The following is a 25,740-nucleotide window of genomic DNA, read 5'->3' on the forward strand; positions in this document are numbered from 1 at the left end:
TGCTTTGTGGGAAAACTATTCTGAATTCTTGATGTCCACTCCTTGGTAAGTGCAACTATGGCATAATCGGTCAACCGGTTCTTATTTTCTACAATATCTTTGATGTACTTAGTATATTTTGGAACACCCTATAACACATCAACCAAAGAAAGGTTAATTTGAACCTGCCTCAACAAATTAATAAATTTCTAATCATAAGCTTCCTCCTCCTGCTTCCTTAGCCTTTATGGGAATGGTGGAGGTGGATTTACACTTTTACCTTAGTTTTAGTGCCCTTATTAGCTTTGTCATTCTCAACTTTTCTTTATCCTTTTCAGAAGCTTTGTGAGTCACCTTCCTCAGTTCTAAATCCTCTAATTATAACCCACTGAGAGTAGACACAACATTTACTTTCTTAGGATTTGGATCAGTATCACTCGGTAAACTTCCCTAAGGTCTAATATTCTATGCTCCTACAAGATGACCCATCTGAACCTCTAGTGTCATAGTTGCTAACTGCTAGTTTGTTATATTGGTTTCCATCTGCGCTTGAGTGGCCATAATTTTTTTCAGTATCTCCTCAATATTTCATGATTGAGTATTGGCCTAATTACTCTGAGCTTGTTGTTGTTGATTCTGATTTCCTTGCCCTCTATATTGATCTGTATTTTGTCCCTAATTTCTATTACATGAGAAGTTGGGTGATTTTTCTAGCTGGTATTATAGGTATTTCCAAAATTTATATTTTACTGATGTTATGTATTACCCATATAATAAATAGATATTGGATTTGTAGCACAAGCATCTGCTTCATGGTCATGATAACACCCTAAATCTGGTACCCAAAATGCTACATGGTACCCATGACCCCAAAGGACCACAAGGTAACCCATGACTGATATCTGTAAACTGAGTACTGAATAATAGTAATAATACCATAGATACAGAAACATCAACTGAATGGACATAAGGTTTAAAACTGAATGAACATCTGATAAACAATATCTGAAAATGGTATAACAATACCAAAGCAAATCTGAAATAACTGTCTAACATGCTATAGTCTAAAATCCTCTAAACTATCTGAATAAAGAGTTGATGGGACATGTCCCTAACTTACTCCAACTACTGAAATAGACTAAAAACTGAATTAGTAATGAAATCATCATATCCTCGAAGGATGAGGACTCACTACTAACTCTGTTCACTAAACTAGGATACTACTGGTTCTCTGGAGCTCGTGCTTCTAAACCTATTGTATAAGACACCATAGAGAAAATACATCAATACTTTGAATATATTGGTATACAAGTGAGGTAGGCTGAATGCAATAGATTCATATACTTTAACAATACTAACTGACTTACTAACATGAACGTGAGAATACATGCATACATACGTAACCGTAAATGACTTTGTGATAGGACTGAATGCTAAGTTCTGACTACTGAGTTTACTAATAACATAGAATTACTCATATCTGGGGGACTGATACTATGTTACTGATACATGAATAACTATTTCTAACAGTTCTAATTATGAAAAACTGGTCTGGTTGATTGTGTCTAACAGTCCTGAAGCTGAATACTGATAACATGAGTTCTGATAACTGATATAATTGATAACATGAGTAACTATATTTGATAGTCCTAAATTTGATGGAACTAGCTGAGTTTTATACTGTATCTGAGTAACTGAATCTGAGATTAGTCCTATCTAGCAGGTGATCTCTAAATTTGATGATACCATTACTGATTGACCATAGTTAAGATCAGTCCTTTCTAATGGGTGATCCCGAAGTCTATTTATAATGATAAGGAGTGACTGTAACTGACATTCCTAAATCTATATTATTGAGCTAAATTGACTGTATCTGACATTCCTAATTCTATAACTAAAACTGTGGGATGTATTCATCTAACCGACATGCCCCATACTAAGCTAACTGGGGTCCAACCTGTAACCCTAGCTGGAAGGGTGTTAGTACTGCGCCACTGGTAAAGACAACTACTATGGATTCAGTCCTAATCTAGCAGGTGACCCCTAGGATGAGTATTATACATTTAAATATGCTAACGGGTGATCCCTGAGTATGTCAGTCCTATCTAACGGGTGACATCTCATTCCTACATTGGCTACGTAGTTCTGGTACTTAGGGATTTCTTCTAGAGATCTCAGTCATATCTAGCATGTGAGTCCCCATCCCTAGGCTGTCTTGGTGCTGAATCCTACTCACATCTGAAAGACACTGAACTGATTAACTGAACTGAGCTGATTCTAATGGTATTATTAAGCGAAGCTAAACTAAATTTATTGAGATTCATTGACTGATGGAATGTACTAAGTTCTAAGGACTGACTGAGAATGCTGAAGTTACTGAGATTGACTAGGAATACTAAGGTTATTGAGATTACTGAGTACTGAGACCACTGAGATTACTGAACTACTGAGATTACTAAGATTTCTGAGATTTCCTGAGTCACATGACTAACTGAGTTCTACGGATCATAGCTTGAATGAGGAGATCATGAAAACATGACATGGCTCTAGGCACATAGCTAAATGTTCGGGTTGACAAGAAACTGACATAGCATGGCTTACTTAAAGACATGACCAACAACACAATTCATAATTCATGTATTGAAGCACTTCATCAAACATGTGATATGCATAAACTTGTACGTACATGGGGATTTCATGATACTAGTTGAGGATTATTCCTTCATCTAGGCATTTAATCAAACATATGGTAGGCATAGCACATGTACACAACATTATCCAATAATTAATCATCATGATTCATCTCTAACTTCATCATCCTAGGGTTTATTTATAGGTTCACATGAATATACATCTATACAAATCCATTCCATATAAAATCGATCACCCAACAGGGATTTGAATTCAATTGATCATTCTCGACATAAACAAAACAAACCCAACATGAAATTCATAATTAGATTTTATTCGAGCTATCTCCGCGTTGCGCTGAATTTTCAATTGATACACTATTTGACTGAAAAGGCTCTAACTCTTCACATGAGTGCCGGATTTGGGAGAATTTGGTATTGATGGAAAGCTTATTAGATTCCCCAAATGATAAAAAGTGAAAATATTGGAAATGCCATATGTACAAAAGTGGATTCATCTTTTAAAGAAAGTTTCTAACATTCTTGGAAAACTTTTCAAGCTAGGAAAAGTATGGGGTATTACAATATGTCTCCCTTGAGAACATTCATCCTTAAATGAGACTGAGTGAGAGGGAAAGAATACAAACTAACGTACATACTGAACATGACTGAATGGAACATGATTTCATGACTGACATAACTGATGGCTGAATATAACATACTGAACATTCATATCTAATGCATGACTAATAAGCTGAATTCATGCATATCTGATACATGACTAACAATTGACTTATGAGTACATTACTGAATATTTTAATGGACTAAATTTCTCATAATGAGAATGCATTTCTAATGCATAATTAGATTCCTGAACTGATATGTAAATGTATGGATGAATATACAAGGGTACTTAGTACCAAGTCTGTGATAAACACTGAACATAAAACTGAGTAAGACTAAGGAGAACTGTTATCTTAACCGGAAATGCTAATGAATCTGAGATCATCTTACCAAACATGCATGAGCAGAAATATGAGAACCTAACTGAGCCTGGGCTGATACATGACATAAGAACTGAACATCATGAATGGAACTAAGCCTCTGAATACTTTGCCTAAAGCTGAGGTTGGGACTTTGAGGGTCAACTTATGAATACCCTCTACTCTAAATTGGATTCTTTATTTGAAGAGAAACTTTATTCAAGGCATGAGAACATTGAGGAAAAAAATGGTGTATCTCCTCCTTGGGACACTATGTCCCTCTAAGAATGCTCACCCTACTAAGATACTGGGGTGATAAACAGGGCTTCCATAGACTGATTCATGACTTAATAACTCATGATGAAAATCTTAAGGTAAAATAAGATAAAGAGGTCTAATAGTACATATCATGAGTATGAAGCGCCTATATAACATACCCGAATCTATTTCGGGGGAATTTTCTTGATCATGGCAAGTTTGAAGAGCATAAAACCTATTCTGACACTGACTACTAGTGGTACTAGAAGTGACGCCCTGGTGGCATAAATCTTTTCCTTTTTGAGCCCTTACTCTACATTTCTGTAACCTGTGGCCTGGCTTACCACATCCACAACATACCTCACTGCTTTCTCAACATATTCCTAGGTGATTACTACCATACTCTTCGTAAAGAGGCTAGGTAAGACTCCTGTTCTCACTACCCTGGGCCTCAGATCCTGGCGATCCATCACAACTGTTATTCCCAAACTTGGGTACTGGTACACTAGCTGAAGATGGAGCTGGGACTGAAAGCTTATGACTATATTGAGAACGTCCACCACCCCCTAACTTGGGCTGAGCAAAGCTAAAAATACCTGTCCTTACCCTCTTATTTTGCTTTTCTTTTATCTTATTCTTTTGCTCTTCTATCTTCTGAGCATAGGTCATAAGCCTGTCTAAATTCATGTCACTATTCAGCATGGCGGATCTTTACTCATTAACCATGCTATCATTCACCCTGACACAAACTTACTTATCTTGGCCCTACTGTCTGCAACCACATAAGGGGCATATCTGGCTAATTGAGTAAACTTAAGAGAATACTCTTTCACAATTATGGTGCCCTGCCTGAGGTTGATGAACTCTAGAACCTTGGCTTCTCTAAGCTCTAGGGGATAGAATCTATCAAGGAACACAGAAGAAAACTCTTCCCACTCAACTGACCCTGCATCGTCTGCCCTCTCTGACTTCCACTACTTGAACCAAGTGTGAGCAATATCCTGCAACTCATATATGCTAGCTTATCACTCTCAACAATAGTCACCCCCATGATGTCAGTCACCTTATGAACCTGATCTAGGAATTCCTGATGGTCTTTATCTGACTTAGACCCAAGAAAGAATGGAGAGTTCATTCAGGTAAAGTCTCAAATCCTGGCTGCAGCTGAATTGGCCACTGGGTTGGCTAGAACGACATCTGGTCATTCATTATAAGTAGCACCTAACTGAGCAAGAGTAGTAAAAGTAGCCCTAAACTCCGTATGAGAAACATGATCGCCCAAAGGTTCTTTAGGCTGACGGTCTGAATGATTTCCATTTCTTCTTTTAGGAGGAATGTTCTGTAGAAAAAAGGGAGAAATAGATTAGACTGAGAGATTGACTTGAGATTATGCTCACTGGCATGACATGAATACTGAAAGAAGGGAAATTGTTCCTAAAACACCTCATAGCCTCCTGCACATAAGTGTGGCACCTAACATAGGCATGTATAAGACTCTACTAGATACAGTTTTTAAGACTTCCTAGGACACTGTTGAACCTTAGGCTCTGATACCAAGTATATAACGCCCTAAATCTGGTACTAGAAATGCTACACGGTGCCCATGACCCCAAAATACCTCAAGCTAACCCATGACTAATATCGGTAAACTGAGCACTAAATAATAGTAATAATATCGTAAATGCGGAAACATAAACTGAATAGTCATAAGGTTTAAAACTGAATGAACATCAGATAAACAATGTTTAAAAATGGTATAACAATACCAAAGCAAATTTGAAATAACTTTCTAACATGATATAGTCTAAAAGCCTCTAAACTGTCTGAATAAGGAGTTGATAGGACATATCCCCAACTAACTCCGACTACTGAAATAAACTGAAAACTGAATTAGTAATGAAATCATCATGTCCTCTAAGGATGAGGACACACTGCGAGAGGACACACTGCTAACTCTGTTCGCTGAACTGGGATGCTACTAGTTCTCTGGAGCTCGTGCTTCTAAACCTATGGTATAAGACACCATAGCACAAATACGTCAGTACTTTGAATGTACTGGCATACAAGTGAGGTAGGCTGAGTGAAATATGTTTATATGCATGAACAATACAAACTAACTTACTAACATGAATGTAAGAATAATACATGCATACATAACTGTAACTGACATCGTGATAGGACTGAATGCTAAGTTCTGACTACTGAGTTTACTAACAACATGGAATTACTGATATTTGAGGGACTGATACTATGTTACTAATATATGAATAACTATTTTTGACAGTTTTGATTATGATGAACTGATCTGGTTGATTATGTCAAACTATATTGAAGTTGAATACTGATAAAATGAGTTCTAATAACTGATATAACTGATAACATGAGTGATATTATTTTATAGTCCTGAATTTGATGAAAACAGCTGAGTTCCATACTACATCTAATTAACTGAATCTGAGATCAGTTCTATCTGACAAATGATCTCTAAATCTGATGATACCGTTACTTATTGACCATAGTTAAGATCAGTCCTGTCTAATGGGTGATCCCGGAGTCTATTTATAATGATAAGGAGAGACTGTATCTGACAGTGCTAAATCTATTCTACTAAGCTAAATTGACTGTATCTGACAGTCCTAATTCTGTAACAGAAACTGTAGGATTTATTCATCTAATCGACATGCCTCATACTAAGCTAACTGGGGTCCAACCTATAACCCTAGTTAGAAAGGTGTCATTACCATGCCACTGGTAAAGACAACTGCCAGGGACTCAGTCCTAATCTAGCGGGTGACCCCTGGGATCAGTCCTATACAATTAAATGTGCTAACGAGTGATCCCTGAGTATTTCAGTCCTATCTAATGGGTGACATATCATTCCTACACTGGCTACGTAGCTCTGGAACTTAGGGATTTCTTCTAGATATCTCAATCCTATCTAGTAGCTGAGTCCCCATCCCTAGGCTCGCTCGGTGCTGAATCCTACTCCCATAAAAAAGACAGTAAACTGATTAACTGAACTGAGTTTATTCTAATGGTATTATTTAGTAGAGCTAAACAAAATTTACTGAGATCCATTGACTGATGGAATGTACTGAGTTCTGAGGACTGATTGAGAATACTGAAGTTATTGAGATTGACTGGGAATACTAAGGTTATTGAGATTACTGAGTACTGAGATCACTGAGATTACTGAACTACTGAGATTATTGAGATTTTAAAGATTTCTTGAGTCACATAACTGACTGAGTTTTATGGATCATAGCTTGACTGAGGTGATCATGAAAACATGACATGGCTCTAGGCACACAACTAAATGTTTTGGTAAAAGTACCCTCAGACTCAATGAGAAGAAACTGACATAACATGGCTTACTTAAACACGTGACCAACAATACAATTCATAATTCATATATTGAAGCACTTCATCAAGCATGTGATATGTATAAGCTTGTACATATATGGGGATTTCATGATATCATACTAGTTGGGCATTGTTCCTTCATATAGGCATTTAATCAAACACATTGTTGGCATAGCACATATAGACAATATTGTGCAACAATTAATCATCATGATTCATCTCTAATTTCATCATCCTAGGGTTTATTTATAGGTTCACATGAATATACATCTATACAAATCAATTCCATATAAAATTGATCATCCAACAAGGATTTGAATTCAATTGATCATTCTCAACATAAACAAAACAAACCCAACATGAAATTCATAAAGAAATCCATAAACTTAAACTTAGAAAAGAGATTCTCGGGCTTCATGGATGAAAGGGGTCCATGAATGAACACTATGCATACCTGGGATATGATTTCTTGAGGATTGATGGTGAAACCTTCTTGAATTTGAATCCCCAATAGAAACCTTAGCTTGTTCTTGAGAGAAACTAGTATATTTTTGGTGAAGAATGGCTAAATCAAGTGTTATTAGGTTTAAATAGGGATAGGAAATTGACCCTTTTAACCCTTAGATGGTTTTTTAATTTCAGAGAAAATTTCCTGATTTTCAACCTAGGCGCGATGCGCCACTATCGCGCCAAGTCACTGGAAAGTGACAAATGGGAAATTGCACAGTGGCGCGATGCGGAGCTATTGCGTTGCCACCTTGTCTGCAACCTGGAAGTTTGGTGCGACACGCCACTACCATGGAGCAACACTGGAAATTGACAATTGTCATTTGAGCTATCTCCATGACGCACTGAAGGCTCAGGTGATATACTGTCTCACTAAAAAGGCTCTAACTCTTTATCCGAGTGTCGAATTTAGGCAAATTTGGTATCGATGGAAAGCTTATTCGATTCCCCACATGATAAAAGGTGAAAATCTTGTAAACACAACGCGTACAAAAGTTTATTTATATTTCAAAGAAAGCTTCTAACATTCTTAGGAAACTTTTCAAGCTAGGAAAAGTATAGGGAATTCATCACAACTACTGCATACCTCGCACTAAGTCTAAGTTTGGTGTACTGTATTTGTTATCTCTGGTATATGCCCCAAAATCAAATTGCTAAACTAGGTATTTATCTGATTTTGAAACAAAGCAATCTGCATTGCTATAGCCATCAACTAGTCAAGTTTTAGCACTCTTACAGCTTTCTTTAGAGTGCTGAATCTAGGAGAGTGAATTTGAATCAAGGAGAATCTTAGTATTTGCCTTAATACCCTTAATAAAAGTGTGCACCAACACAATGTTGGTCTGATGATGATAAGGACAATATCAAAGCATAGACTTAAATCTTTCCCAAGTTTGGTACATATTCTCTCCATTTTTCTACCTAAAACTAAGAATTTCACTTCTCAACAATTTGGTCTTTCTAGATGGGACGAACTGAATAAGAAATTTATGAGATAAGTCATCCCTGGAAGTAATGGAGTTTGGTGGCTCTTCTTTTAGCCACCTATTTTCTTCCCCAATTGATAAAAGGGGAGGAGAGTCAAGAGAACATAGTCGGTAGATACTCCTGTGAGAATATATCTATCACTAATCTCAAGGAAGTTTTGTAAATATTGTTGGGGGTCTTCATGAGATAAACCAATGAATTATCTTCTCGTGTGTAAGATTTGCGCTATAATTTATTTTAGTTCAAGCCGACCACCTGCAATTAGTTTGTGGATACTACTAGTAACATTGTTTGTGAGTGGGATTGCCATTTCACAATCGGTCCTAGCCGTTGGTGCATTAGGAGGAACAATATCTATCAGATCTTACATATCTAGTTGTTGAATTGGATGTTATATTAGTGCTTCCCTCCTTCGCTAATGAAATACTCACTCAGTCCAAATATAGCTCAACTAATTCTCTTTCCCTTTCTAGTCTGACGTGTCAATAACACCTGCAAAATTCATTTGCTAAGATCAAGTTGTCAACACTTGAATTTTGTTATAAAAAGAAAAAAATCAGAAAATTACTAATTACTTGAGTCCCAAGTAATGGCGCCAAAAAGTTATTGCGTTCTACAGCACAGGCAAGTATACGTGATCGAACAAGTAATATAGTAACTCAAAAGAATTAGATATCAAACCCTAGGGACTGCTTTTTTAGAAATTCACTTAATCTTAGTTCCGATAATATTATAGTCATGTGTTGTAGAGTACCAAAGATGTTTATGAAAATTTAGTAACTAATAACTAGTAAGAGAGTAATAGAATATTGCAATAGTGATGTATGCAAAGATGTTATCAATACAAGAAGAATTTCCAGGTCTAAGGCACTATCAGCAATCATGTACATCATTATCCTTATTGTTGGTCAAGTTGGTTACTGGGTTATTGATTCACAAGGCTAATGATGCGATTATGATCTTTTGAACCTATATTCATCTGCCTAAAAGGGTCTTACAACTACATCATTGAGCGGGGATGCAATACTACATTTTAGATTATCTACGTTACCTTCATGTACTTGAACCAACCAAGGAATTCTAAGTATATTCCTATCTTAGACAAGAATTCAAATCTCATGTTATTTAAAAGATAAGAACTTGTTTCGTAAACCCTTTGGTCTATCCTCATCATTCCTCTTTCGAGTTCACCACAGGGGTTACACATGTATTTTAATGGTGGCCAATCATCAAAATAGTAAACATAAAGGATTAAGATCAACCCATATCATAAACCAACATTTAACCAGCACTAAGAATAATGAAGTACAATCATGTTTGGCCTTAACCCTAGAATAGGGGAATAGTCATGAACCGAACTAGGGTCTGGCCGTAACAGGTATCTCATGTCCACCGTGGACTGGAAATCACCCTGCATCCTAGTCATACAAAGCATACATACTAACAGAGAATGAATTCCAAACATATAACAAGATAGAATGATTTATGTTCAAAGCCATTTATAATATGTCAAACCAATGTCCAATACCAACATCCAATACCTAAATCCACCATGATCCATAAAGCCTTCTAACCGAAACCAAAATCAATAAGGTCAGGACATGCCCCCGATGATAGCCAAAATAACTCAGAAGCAAAGTATATGACATAAAAAAACTATAATATAAAATAAATCCTTCCAAAGTATGGAAGTTCACCACTTCAGTTTGACTCATGAACTATCTCATGACCAACTAATCATTGTACAGGAGATGTAGAAGTATGCCTAATTCCTACATCGCGTGGAGATACAGCATACGTAGATGGTTCGCAGCTTGAGTACTATTATGTAACTCAGGGATAAGGGAACAAAATAATTCTATGATCAATATAACCAGTCTAAATTCAGTGTACATAACCATATCCAAACACACACACACACACACATACATATATATATATCATATGCCGAGGTAGGGTATAAGTCTTAGCATGAACTTTAAAACCTTAATCTACATCGTGTCATAATAGTACCCACAAGCTATATGGACCCTAGTTCTCACCCCCTGGTCGGATCCAATGCACATAGCCGCATAAATCAGAGAAGAATCATATATATATGCACGGGGTTCTCAAACCTCCCAATCATATACTAAGGTGACCTAAACACCTGATCATGTAATGTTATATGGGGGACACATACACCCCAATCATATAGTAAGTGGAACATGAATGTCCTTGCTCATAGGTAAGGGGATTCAAACCCCAGGACATTTGGACCCCCACATCGACAAATATGGTTTTCAGTGTTGGTCACTTGGGGCCGCTACTTTCACGGCCCAGCTACACGGTCCTCTTTTAAGCCCAATTAAAACATTTATCATACATTTTGAATTAAGTGAACCAATTATACATTAAGGTATCCTATTGGTATCGTCATACCAACACTACTTGCAAGCTCATTATCATGTCATGTCAACTACTTAGCCTACTGAGACTCTAACCCTTCAGCCAAAAAAGATTTCAAAATAATTAATCATTTGGGACTCAAACCCGTTTAATCAATTTGGACTCAAACCCATTTAATCAATTGGGACTCAAACCTACTTATGTTTAAATAGGCCTCTTATGTCATGCAAATAGTTTCAAAGATAGTTTAATATGCATACTTTTCACATTCAAAACTAATTTCACAATATTGGGTTGATATTGTTACTAATTCAATTGTCAATATTCCCAAAATTGGGGGAAATCACAATCCCCTAATTTATAGGCATACTCATGCACCCCACAAGTTCAAAATCATCAATAAAACATAAACAATGCATGATAATTCATGGAAAATCAATTTAAGAACCAACCTTTTCAAAACCCTCAACGCATGTAAAAACCCACATCTAATTTCACATAACTAGTCATTTAAATATCATGCTTTAAGGAAAACAAGTTTGAGGGTAGAGTCAAAAACCTGAAATATTCACAATTATGGAGAAGAAACCTTAAATTTTGAGCTTTCTTTGCTTAAGAGAATTTTAGAGAGAAAATGATATGTTTTGATTATGTTATGGGTGAGAATAAAGTCTTAATAGGGTTTATAGATTGTGGATTATGTTTAGGGCAAGAGGGAAATGTCTAAATAACCTTAGTAACAGGATTGAAAATTGGTCACAAGTCATCACGGGTGTTATAATGATTCGTTAAGACTCATTGATACTCGTCTCCAAAAGCATAGTCAAGAAAACATCACCAAGTTAACCCTACGACTCGTATAATATGGATCATAATGAGACCCTATGACTCAAACGGTCCTGTCATAATCAACACAAAAACAACTTAGTCATACACTAGATACCTTATAATTTCTATATTACAACTCGTACAAAGTCATTACGGCTCATTGAGTCTAGTTGTAGTCAAGACAAAAAATTTTGGGTAATAAGTTTGTCTGGCTATGATTGGGACCTAAGGACTCATCATGAGTCTTTATGACTCGTGGCCTCAAGTCATAATCAAGATAGTGACTTAGGTGAATCTCACTGGACCCCTTACAATTTTTTCCTATGACCCTTATAGACACCCAACGACTCATAGGAAAAGTCACAGTTAGGGCAATGAGTTCAAAGGTCAAGAAATTTTCAAAGGCCAAAATTTAGGGAGTTTTATTCTCCCCCCTTAGGATCATTCATCCTTGAATGATGGGTCTGGGTGTCCATTAGAACGAGTTAACACAGAAACACAACCATACTTCCTTTAATAAAGATATCAAGAAATCCACAATTTCCTTTAACAAAGTTACAAAACAAAAGATATTAAGATTAACACATACCTTAAGCACGATTATTTGGAATAAGGAACAAGAAAGGATATTTATACTTCATGTCTTCTCCAAATTCCTACATAGCTCCTCCCTCTCAAGCAATACATCTAATTACCCCAAAAAAAATAACCACGATCTCCATTTATGATTTCAACTATGAACACAACACTCTACTATTTTAATCTCTGGACTCCCCCATGAAACCCATGACTACAGGACCTAAGTATAAATGCATATTCTTCCCTTGTTAAAGCCTAACTCAGAGTTAAAGGTTCTATTATAAGTCATGGGACCCTATACTTTTCACCTCTCTAATAATATGACTCCAATTTATTACTATAGTTGTAGCGCCCTAAATCTGGTACCTAAAATACTACACGGTGCTCATGACCTGAAGGACCACAAGCAAACCCATGACTTATATTTGTACCTCTATATTGCATAATATACTGTATAATGCAGAAACATGAGCTGAAAGGTCATAAGGTTTAAAACTGACATATAATATCTAATAAAATATAACATCTGGGTAGGGTGTGAAATACCCAAAACAACTAAAATAAACTATCTAAAACATACTGTAGTAAAAAAAGCCTCTAAATCATGACTGAACTGTCTTAATTAGGAGTTAATGAGACATGTCCCCAACTAACTCCAACTAATAAATAAATTAATGAGGTAATAAAGTAATGATCATGTCCTCGAAAGATAAGGACTCACTACTATCTCTTACTGCTGAGACTAGAATCTACTGATGCTCTGGAGCTCATGTCTCTGAACCTATGGTATAAGACACCACAGTAAAAATGCGTCAGTACTTTGAATATACTGGTATCTATGTGAGGTAGTATGAATGCCTGGGGTTCATATCCATGAACAATACTGACTAACTGACTAATATGAATGTGAGAATGTATGCATGAATACATAGTAATTAGAACTAAGATTGTGATAACATGAATTTACTGATAACTAACATGACTAGCAACTGAGTTTGGATGTTTGATATAACTGATAATATGAGTAACTATATCTGACAGTCCTAAATCTGATGGAACTAGCTGAGTTTTGTACTGTTCTGAGTTGACTATATCTGACAATCCTGAATTTTGTAGAACTATCTGAGTTCTATTACTGAAACTGAATGACTGTATCTAACAGTCCCGATTTCTGTAGCTGAAATTATGGGAAGTAGTTATCTAACTGGCATGCCCCAAATAATGCATTATAGCTGAGTTGGAGTCTAATCTATAACTCCAATTGGAAGGGTGTCAATACCGCGCCACCGGTAAGGACAAGCTATGAGTGACCCTCATCTGATAGTATCCCCAAAAGATAACAGTGGGGATCTTATCTGACAGTGTTTATCCACCTCATCAACCCTCATCTAACAGTGTTGATGTCTCAACCTATGTTGGCTACATAGTTCTGGAACGCAAGGATGACTTCTAAGAATCACACCCTCATCACACAGTGTGTGTTCCCATCCTTGGGTTCACTCGGTGCTAATTTATACTCCCATATAAATAGACACTATACATGAATTACTGAACTGAACTGGACTAAGTTAACTGAGTTCCTTGACTGACAAAATATTATAGAGATTTTTGTATTACTGAGCTTTCTGATATTACTGGGATTTCTAAGTTTTACTGAGTTTTCCTGAGTCACAGGGCTAACTGAATTATACTTGAACATGGCTTGACTAAGGATCTCGTGAAAACATGACACTGGATCTAGGCACACAACTAAATTGTCGGGTACAAGTACCCTGAGGACTCGAAGGAAAAAAACTGACAAAGCATGACTTTCTTGAATACATGACCAACATCACAATATATAATTCATTTAATGAGGTATTTCATCAAACATGTGATATGCATAAACTTGTACATACATGAGGATTGCATAATATCATACTAGTTGGGCACTTTTCCTTCACATAGGCATTTACTCAAACACATGGTAAGCATAGTATATGTAGACAACATTATACAACAAATAAACATCATGATTCAACTCTAATTTCATCATCCAAGGGTTTAATCATAGGTTCACATGAATCTAAACCTATATTAATCAATTCCACATAAAATTTATCACCCAACATGGATTATAATTCAATTGATCATTATCAATATGAACAAAAGCAAACTCAACATGAAATTCATATAGAAATCTATACACTTGAACTTTGAAAAGAGATTCTTGGGCTTCATGGACGAAAGGAGTCCATGAATAAACACTATGGATACCTTGTTGTGAGTTTCTTAAAGTTCTTGAACTTGAAGAATTTGAATCTCTTAATTCTTGAAGAAGATTTGGATTTTGTTCCTTAAGGATTGCTCTTAGGGAGAAAACCCTAATTTTTGATGTTGTGGTAGAATAATAAAATTTTTAGAGCATTGGTCGGATATTACTAGGTATATAACAGGTGGTAAAAGACAAAAAATCCCCTTTAAAAATGACTTAAAAATAACTGAATGGGATGTTCAACGGTGGAGCGACAGTCTATCGTTGGTTCGACGGTCAATCATTTCGACCGTCGCACGTAGACCAGGAAAAGGACTCACTGCCTAAGTAGCGCCGGCTTAGGCGACATTCCATCGCAAGTTCAACAGTACATCAACCTTTCCATTGCACCTTATCCAGAAGGTTGCCTCACTGCCTTGGCTGCAATGGTCAAGGCGACGGTTTGTCGCTAAATCGATGGTCCATCAACCTGGCCGTCGCACCTGGGCAATTCTGGCAGCTCTCAGTAAAACATCCATAACTTTTCACTCCAATATCAGATTTAGATGAAATTGGTATTGTTGGAAAGCTAATTCAATTTCCCACATCATAAAAGTGAAATCTTAAAAATTTCATGTGTACAAAAGTGGATTCATCTTTCAAAGAAAGCTTTTAACATTCTTGGCACAATATCAAGCAAGGAAAAAGTATGGGGTGTTACAATATCTCCCCCTTGAGAACATTTATCCTCGAATGAGACTAAGAAAGAGGGGAGAAGATAAACTAACGTACATACTGAACATGAATAATTGAAACATGATTTCATGGATAACATGACTGAATATATCATACTGAGCATACATATCTAATGCTTGTGTAACTGATTCATGAATGCATGGCTGAGAGTTCTGATGAACTAAGGTTCTCACAATAAGTATGCATGTCTGATACATGATTATATAACTAAAATAATACATGAATGCATGAATAAATATGAAATGGTATTTAATACCAAGTTTGTGATGAAATTCTGAACATGAACTGTATACCAAGCTTGTAACTTAAGTCTAAACATGAAACTAAAAAGCTTAAGGAGAACTGTTACCTTGATCTTGATCCGAGTTGGCGAAGAAAAGGTGAGGATACTTAGTTCACATATCTACTTTTGTATCCCAAGTAGATCCCTCAACGAACTGATTTCGCCAAAAAACTTTGACTAGAGGGACTTCCTTGTTCCTCAGTCTACGAGTCTGATGGTCTAGGATTTCGACTGGAATCTCTTCATAAGAAAGGTTGTTCTTAACATCTATGCTCAAAATAGGGACTACAACTGCTGGATCACTTATGCACTTCTTGAGAAAAGAGACATGGAAGACTGGATAAATTGAGGCTAGATCTGAAGGCAATTCGAGCTCATAAGCTACCTTGCCAAAGTGACTAAGAATTTTGAAGGGACTGACATATCGGGCACTGAGCTTTCCCTTCTTGACAAACCTCTTCACTCCCTTTATGGGAGAGATCTTTAGATATACATAGTCACTAATCTCAAACTCAAGATCCTTTATATGAACATCTGCCTAAGACTTTTGTCGGCTCTGGGCAGCCCGAAGTCTTTCTCTGATCAACTGGACTTTTTCTAAGGCATCGAATACTAAGTCAGGCCCTATAACTGAGGCCTCACTAACTTTGAACCAACCAACTTGAGATATGAATATCCTACCATAGAGAGCTTTAACTGGAGCCATCCAAATACTATAATGATAGCTATTGTTGTATACAAACTCAATCAAAGGCAAGTGGTCATCCCAACTACCCTTAAAATCAATTGCACATACCCTTAGCATATCTTTTAGGTCTAAATGGTCCTTTCTACTCGACCATGTGTCTGAGGATGAAAGTCTATACTGAGATGAACTCAGGTACCAAGACCCTTTTTGGAACACTTTCCAAAAATAAGAGGTAAACTGGGAACCATTGTCTGAGATAATAGGTAACGGAACACCATGCAATATGACCAACTCTCTGATGTAGAGTTTAGCGTAATCCTTGGATGAATAAGAGGTATGGAATGGAAGAAAATAAGCTGATTTAGTTATCCTATCTATAATGACCCAAACTAAATCATATTGGCGACAAGTATGAGGAAAACCCATCACGAAGTCCATGTTCACTTCTTCCTACTTCCAAGTCAGAATACTAAACTCCTACATGACCCCACTAGGCTTTTGATGCTCAATCTTAACCTACTGACATGTAGAGCACTTATCCATAAACTCTGCAATATCTCTCTTCATCACACTCTACCAATATATTTCCCACAAGTCGTAGTATATCTTTGTGGCCCCTGGATGAATAGAGTAACGCGCACCATGCACTTCTGCAAGAATTCGCCGCCTTAAGTCATCTACACATGGAACACACAGACGACCCTGACAGCGCAGAACACCATCTCCCCCTTGAGATAAAACCTCTAATTTCTGATCCTTGACAGACTCTTTCAACTAGAGATGATTCTGAACTACTCTAAACCCATATATCACCCTCTTCTAAATCGACTAAGCAAACGCCTAGTATGGAAATATAATGGACTTCCTGAGCTAAAGTCTTCTGACTGTCCTCAACATGAGCATTACTACCCATGGACAGTCTACAAAAAGTGTCAGCCACTACGTTGGCCTTGCCCGGATGATAAAGGACACTCATGTCATAATCTTTCAAGAGTTCTAACCACCTTCTCTGATGAAGATTAAGATCTTTCTAAGAAAAGACATACTGAAGGCCCTTATAATCCATGAACACATCTATATGAACACCATATAGATAATGTCTCCAAATCTTTAAGGCAAAAACTATGGCTGCTAACTCGAGATCATGAGTAGGGTAATTCTTATCATAGGGTATAATTTGTCTGGAGGCGTAGGGTATGACCTTACCATACTGCAGAAGGAAAAAACCCAAACCTACTCTGGATGCATCACAATACACTACAAAACCATCTGAACCATCTGGAAGAGCTAAGACTGGAGCTGAGGTGAGTTGAGTCTTCAATTCCTGAAAACTCTTCTCGCAAGAATCTAACCACTGAAACTTGACTTTCTTCTAAGTCAATCTGGACATAGAGGATGCAACAGAAGAAAATCCCTCAATAAACCATACGTAATAGCCATCCAAACCCAAGAAACTCTTGATGTCTGATGGAGAGACAGGTTTAGGCTAGGTTCTTACCTCTTCGGTCATTTGAGAATCTACTCTAATTCCATTATCGAAAATGATATGACCAAGAAATGCTACTGACCTTAGCCAAAATTTGAACTTACTAAATTTGGTGAACAACTAATGATCTCTGAGAGTCTAAAGTACAATACTAAGATGGTCTGCATGATCACGCTCACTGCAGGAATAGACCAGAATATCATCTATGAAGACTATGATAAACATATCCAAGTACTACTTGAACACATGGTTCATCAGGTCCATTAAAGCTACTGGAGCATTAGTAAGACCAAAGGACATAACTAGAAACTCAAAGTGACTATACCGAGTACAAAAATCTATTTTTAGAATGTCACATTCTCTGACTCTGAGCAGATGATAGCCGGATCTGAGGTCTATCTTAGAGAAATAACTGGCACCCTAAAGTTGGTCAAATAAGTCATCGATTTTGGGATGAGAATACTTGTTCTTGACCATGATTTTATTGAGCTGACGGTGATCAATACACATTCTGAGAGAACCATCTTTCTTACGCATGAATAAAACTGGTGTACCCCATGGGGATATGTTGAGCCTGATAAATCCCATGTCTAGGAGATCCTTCAACTACGCTTTCAATTCTCTAAGTTTTGCTGGTGCCATTCTGTATGGTGGAATAGATGTAGGCTGAGTATCTAGAAGAAGATCAATGCCAAAGTTTATTTCCCTTTCGAGAGGAATTCTTGGAAGATCTTCGGGAAAGACATTTGAATATTCATTCACTACTAGGACTAATTCAAGACTGGGAGTTTCAAAACTAGTGTCCTTAACTCAAACAAGATGATAGATACATCCTTTAGATATCATTTTTTATGCCCAAAGGAAAGAAATAAGTTGACCTCTAAAAGTGGATACACTACCCTTCCACTCTAGGATAGGTTCGTTCAGAATCTAAAACTAAACAATTTTGTTTCTGCCGTCGACTATGGCATAGCAGGAATGAAGCCAATCCATGCTAAGAATGAAATAAAAATTAGTCATCTCTAATTTGACTAAGTCTGCTGAAGTAACTTTCTAAAATATCATAACCGGCCAGTTCCTATATACCTGCCGAGATATGGTGATTTTACCCACTGGGGTAGAAACTGAAAAGGGCTTTTCTATAATTTCGAGACTGACTCCAAAATCAATTGCTATATAGGGAGTAACAAAAGATAAAGAAGCTCCTGGATCTAGCAAAGCGTAAATATGAACATGAAAGATCTATAACGTACCAGTAACTATATCAGGAGAATTTTCTCGATCTTGCCAGGACTGGAGAGCATAAAGTCTGTTTGACATTGCCCACTAGTAGTGCTGGAGGTGGCCTCCTGTTGGTTTGGGAGATCGTACTGAGCTAAGAAACAGTTCTGCTGACCTTGATCACCTGATTGGGGACAATCTCTGACTCTATGGCCTGGCTTGCCATATCCGAAATAGACATCGCTACCAGCTCTGCAAGTACCCTTGTGGTTCTTACCATAAGTCTGACAAAGGGAATTAGTTCAGGCATTGCTGACACTGCCCTGAGACTTTGAGCCTGGAACCCTATCTCTATTAACATCCCTAAACTTCAAAGCGAGAGCACTAGCTGAAGAAGGAGCTAGAACTGGTGACTTAGGATGAAATTGAGAACAGTTTCCTCCTTTTGATTTGGGCTGAGCAAAGTTGAAGCTACCTGTCTTTGCTCCCTTATTCTGCTTCTCCCCCATCTTAATCTTTTGCTCCTCTATCTGATGAGCATGATTCATAATCCTAGCTATGTTCATGTCATTATTCAACATCGCGGACCTGCACTCATTGACCACACTATCATTCACCCCAGAAAAAAACTTACTAATCTTAGCCCTGCTATCTGCAACCACATGAGGAGCGTATCTAGCTAAATTGAGTAAATTTAAGAGAATACTCTTTCACTATCATGTTTCCTTGCCTGAGATTGATAAATTCTAACACTTTAGCTTCTTTCAGCTCTAGGGGAAAGAACCTCTCTAAGAATGAGGTGACAAATTTCTCCCACATAATAGGCCCTGCATCATCTGGCCTTTCTGACTTCCACTACTTGTACCATGTGTGAGCAACATCCTGGAACTGATATGTACCTAGATCAGCACTCTCAACAGTTGACACCCCCATAACGTCAGTAACCTTTAAAACATGATTGATGAATTCTTGAGGGTCCTTATCTGACTTAGACCCGAGAAAGGATGAAGGATTTATTCGGGTGAAGTCCCAAATCCTGGCTGCAGCTAAATTGGCCACTGTGTTGGCTGGAACGATAGCTGATCATTCATTCTAGGCAGTAACTGATTGGGCAAAAGTAGTGAATGCAGCTCTGAATTCTTCATGAGAAACGTGTTTGCCCAAAGGTACTTCGGGCGGAGGGGCTGACTGATTCATGTTTCTCTTTTTTAGAGGCATGATTGTAGAAAAAAGAGAGAAATGGATTAGACTGAGATATTAACTTAAGACTATGCTCACTAGTATGACATAAATATAGAAAGAAGGGAAACTATTCCTACAATATCGTATAGCCTCCTTTACATAAATGTGGCGCATAACACACCCATGTACAAGGCTCTACTAGATGTGGCTTTCAGACTTCCTAGGATACTATTGAACCTTAGTTTCTGATACCAAGTTTGTAAGGCCCCGAATCTGGTACCCAAAATGCTACATGGTGATCATGACCCCAAAGGACCACAACCTAACCTATGATTGATATCTGTACGTGTATACTGTATAATATACTGTATAATGCGAAAACATGAACTGAAAAGTCATAAGGTTCAACACTAAGATGTAATATCTGATAAAATATAACATTTGGGTGGGGTATGAAATACCCAAAACAACTAAAATGAATTGTCTGAAATATACTGTAGTCTAAAAAGCCTCTAAATCATGACTGAACTATCTAAATAAGGAGTTGATAGGACATGTCCCCAACTAACTCCAACTAATTGATAAATTAATCAGGTAATAAAGTAATGATCATGTCCTCGAAAGATGAGGACTCACTGCTATCTCTAACTGCTGAGACTGGAATTTACTGATGCTCTGGAGCTCATGTCTCTAAACTTATGGTATAAGACACCATAGCGGAAATGCATCAGTACTTTGAATGTACTGGTATGCATGTAAGGTAAGCTAAATGCATGGGGTTCATATGCATGAACAATATTAACTAACTGACTAATATGAATGTGAGAATGCATTCATGAATACATAGTAACTATAACTAAGATCGTGATAAAATGAATTTACTGATAACTAATATGACTGGTAACTAAGTTCTGATGACTGATATAACTGATAAAATGAGTGACTATATCTAAAAATCCTAAATCTGATGTAACTAGCTGAGTTTTGTATTGTTCTAAGTTGATTGTATCTGACAAACCTGAATTCTGTAGAACTATCTTAATTTTATTACTGAGACTGAATGACTATATCTGACAGTCCTGATTTCTGAGTTGAAACTGTGGGAAGTTGTTATCTAACTGACATGCCCTGAATAATGCATTATAGCTGAGTTGGGGTCCAATATGTAACCCCAATTGAAAGGGTGTCAATAATGCGCCACCGGTAAGGACAAGCTGTGAGTGACCCTCATCTGATAGTTTCCCCAAAGAGAATGGTGGGGCCTTCATCTGACAGTGCCTATCCACCTCATCAACCCTTATCTAATAATGTTGATGTCTCAACCTACGATGGCTATAAAGTTCTGGAATGCAAGGATGACTTCTAAGAATCACACTCTCATCTGACAATGTGTGTTCCCATCCTTGGGTTCACTCGATGCTAATTTCTACTCCCATCTGAATAGAAACTGTACATGAATTACTAAACTAAACTAGACTGAGTTAATCGAGTTTCGTTAACTGACGGAATATTGCAGAGATTTCTGTATTACTAAGCTTTCTGAGATTACTGGGACTTTTGAGTTTTACTGAGTTTTTCTGAGTCACATAACTAACTAAATTCTACTGAACATGTGTTAACTGAGGATATCGTGAAAACATGATACTGGCTCTAGGTACACAACTAAATTGTCGGGTACAAGTACCCCCAAGACTCGATGGAAAGAAACTGACAAAGCATGACTTTCTTGAATACTTGACCAACATCACAATCCATATTTCATTTATTGAGGCATTTCATCAAACATGTGATATGCATAATCTTGTACGTACATGAGTATTGAATAATATCATACTAGTTGGGTTCTTTTCCTTCACATAGGCATTTAATCAAACACGTGGTAAGCATTATATGTAGACAACATTATACAACAAATAAACATCATGATTCAACTCTAATTTCATCATCCAAGGGTTTAATCATAGGTTCACATGAATCTACACCTATAATAATCAATTACACATAAAATTGATCACCCAACATGGATTAGAATTCAATTGGTCATTAAAAACATGAACAAAAGCAAACCCAACATGAAATTCATAAAGAAATCCATACACTTGAACTTTTAGAAGAGATTTTTTGGCTTCATGGACGAAATGAGTCCATGAATGAACACTATGCATACCTGGTAGTGAGTTTCTTGAAGTTCTTGAACTTGAAGAATTTGAATCTCTTAGTTCTTGAAGAAGATTTGGATTTTGTTGCTTAAGGATTGCTCTTAGGGAGAAAACCCTTATTTTGGATGTTGTGGAAGAATAATGAATTTTTTGGAGCCTTGGTCGGTATTACTAGGTATATAAACGGGAGGTAAAAGACCAAAAATCCCCTTTAAAATGAATTAAAATAGCTGAACGGGATGTGCAACGGTGGGTGAGACGATCCGTCACTGGTTCGATGTCAGTCATTTTGACCGTCTCACGTGGAATAGGAAAGGACTCACTTCCTAAGCAGAGACGGCTTGGGCGATGGTCCGTCACAAGTTCGACGGTCTATCAAACTGTCTGCTGCACCTTATCCAAGAGTTTGCCTCACTGCCTTGGCTACGATGGTCAAGGAGATGAACCATTAACTTGGCCATCACACCTGGGCGATTCTAACAGCTCTTGGTAAAACATCCATAACTTTTCACTTCGATACCAGATTTAGACCAAATTGATATCGTTGGAAATCTAATTCAATTTCCCACATGATAAAAATTGAAAATCTTAAAAATTCTACATGTAAAAAAGTGGATTCATCTTTCAAAGAAAGCTTCTAACATTCTTGGGATAGTTTCAAGCTAGGAAAAAGTATGGGGTATTACAACAGTCAAGCAACCTCAAATCTTAAATCAAGGAGTACTAACCACATAACAACATGATTTGTATATATATTAATCATACCATTTACACCCCATATTTTATACACCCACTTCATAGATTTCTCAGCTTAATTATTATCGCAAAGGTTCCTCCAAATCTCTCTTTCTTAACTACTTCACATAACAAAAGTTCATCTTACTCTACTACCTGCATATATGGCCTTGGCCCGAGTAGTCACCCCTAAAATTTTTACAACACAAAACATCCATTCCCTATGTCTATAGCATTACTACACTTCCATAGCCACTACCATACTATAAAAAGAAGGGCCACTACGGAACTAAAGTATAAGCATCAAGATGGAAGGGTTTCTTCTCAACTACGACTCTTATTAGTAGGGCTACTCAAAGTGATACCCGCAAAATTAGACACGATATAATAGGCATAAAGTATTCTGTAGTAACCACCGTGATCATAAATAGAGGGTCGTTCCAACATAAACATAACATAGCAGAGTCCTTCGAATTGGGCATGGTAAGAAACGCAATTTTATATACTATGGGTCATATAACATAAAGCCAGGATTTGTATATTCAGAAAATAAGGCAATGATTATTGCTTGAAACTAGTGTTTCTTGAAACTAAGCATAACGTGATACACAAGTTTATGAATCATGAGTGCCATAACATAGAGCTTGAAAACTTGGAAACTTAAATTCCTAAGAACCATTATTGCTTTTTGTTCAGGGGATGAAGCATGGAATATATGGTATAGAGAATATTTGCCTTAGGTATAAGCATTATTAGAATAAATACGACACTGGTAGAGTGTCCTCTTAACAAAAATAGGAGGGAATCACTAGAATAGGTATAGATTCACCCTGACTCTTTCCTGAAGCCCACTACCTGGAGAAAATTTAAGATCATCCCTTTTTCTCTATCTTACTAAACCTATAAGCACAACCATCCTCTCTAAGGGGTATCACCATGGACATGTACTAGGGACACATGGAACTTATATACTTAAAACCTCGCCTACCCAGATTCTATCAAGGGTCCAACATATTATTATAAACTCCACGCCTTAATCCATCTAATGACTTAGCCCTAAGTCAGCGGGTCCACCCTAGACCTCCGACCAATGTATCACCATTTCCCACTCCAATATTACCTAAGTTATCAACCTACTCTCTTTTGTGCATCCCATCAAGCCTACCAATTTACTCTCGCATATCTTACATCGCTATGCTTAAGCTAACATATTCTTTTCACCACAATCAACATCTAAAGTTCAAACTTTGTGTCTAACAACAATCATGCACCACTAATGAAGTACTCCACATAATATACTAGTTCACCCATAAAGAGGTCACCCTAAATTCCTTATTCAAATGCAATAAACTATACATATCCATAGGGAAACATCTTTCCTACATACTAAGAGAATAGGAGCATCCTATAGAGAATCACTAGGGTAGATAAAACCCTTATCAAGAAGATTCTTTAACTGCTTCTTAAGTTTTTTCAACTCGACTAAATCTATTCTATAAGGAGTAATGGAGATAGGGTAAGTGTCCGAGAAAAAATCAATCCCAAAATAAATTTCCTTATCCTGAGGAATACCAGGAAGACTATGACTGACTATTAAGAAGGAGCTTCAGAACAAAAGGCCTTAACCTAAACTATAGGGTATAAACCCCCTTTGGGAAATAATTTCTGGGCACTAAGATAAGAAATGAACCTTCCTTCGGGTACTAGGGAACTCCCTTCCCATTCTATAATCGACTCATTAGGAAACTTGAAAATCACCTTACAGGTCCAACAACCTAAAGAGGCATAGCACAAACGGAGCCAATCTATTCCTAAGATCACATCAAAATTAACCACATCCAACTTTATCAAGTCTACCAAGGTCTCCCTACCACAAATAGATATCACACAACCCTTATAGACTCTTTTAGCCAATACAGAGTCACCAAATAGGGTAGATACAGAAAAGGGATCCAAAATACACTCAGGAACAAAACCAAAATGGATAGACACAAATGGAGTCATATAAGAAATAGTAGACCCCAGATTAAGTAATCATGAGAGACGATTTTTTAATATACCAGCGTTGACATCAGGAGATGCCTCGGATACCTAGAGGGTAGCAAGAGTAGAAAGATAATTTTGGCCAGTGCCGATACCAGAAGTAGCACCCTTTGGTGCAAAAACCATATAATTAGCTAGAAAAATCTTATTAGCTCTAGTGGCAACACTAGCGAAAGAAAAATATCATCGCATATGATGGGATGACAATAGTTGAAGAATTAATTCTTCCCCTTACGACAGAACCCGCGATATAATTTATCGGAAAACTGGAAAGGAGGATGGGGTGGGACAAACTGAGCTCCACTATCCTGATACTGGGCACCCTGTGCAATAAAAACACCACCACCTTTAAAAAGATGATCACCAGATAGCTTATGGTAAGAGGCTCTAGCCGATGGGTATGAACAAGAATTTTTCCAACTCTCTTACTTGGTCCACTGTCTCCTATATCT

General features: G+C 37.2%; 1 non-coding gene across 1 annotated transcript; it reads left to right on the forward strand.

Moving 5' to 3' along the window:
* Window positions 1-8,563: 8,563 nt before the first annotated feature.
* On the forward strand, window positions 8,564-8,670 carry LOC124899842. The gene has a single exon (XR_007057405.1). It is a non-coding gene; the product is annotated as a small nucleolar RNA R71 (small nucleolar RNA).
* The last annotated feature ends 17,070 nt before the right edge of the window (window positions 8,671-25,740 follow it).

Source organism: Capsicum annuum, chromosome 6 (assembly GCF_002878395.1).
Source record: "Capsicum annuum cultivar UCD-10X-F1 chromosome 6, UCD10Xv1.1, whole genome shotgun sequence".
NCBI lineage: Eukaryota > Viridiplantae > Streptophyta > Magnoliopsida > Solanales > Solanaceae > Capsicum > Capsicum annuum.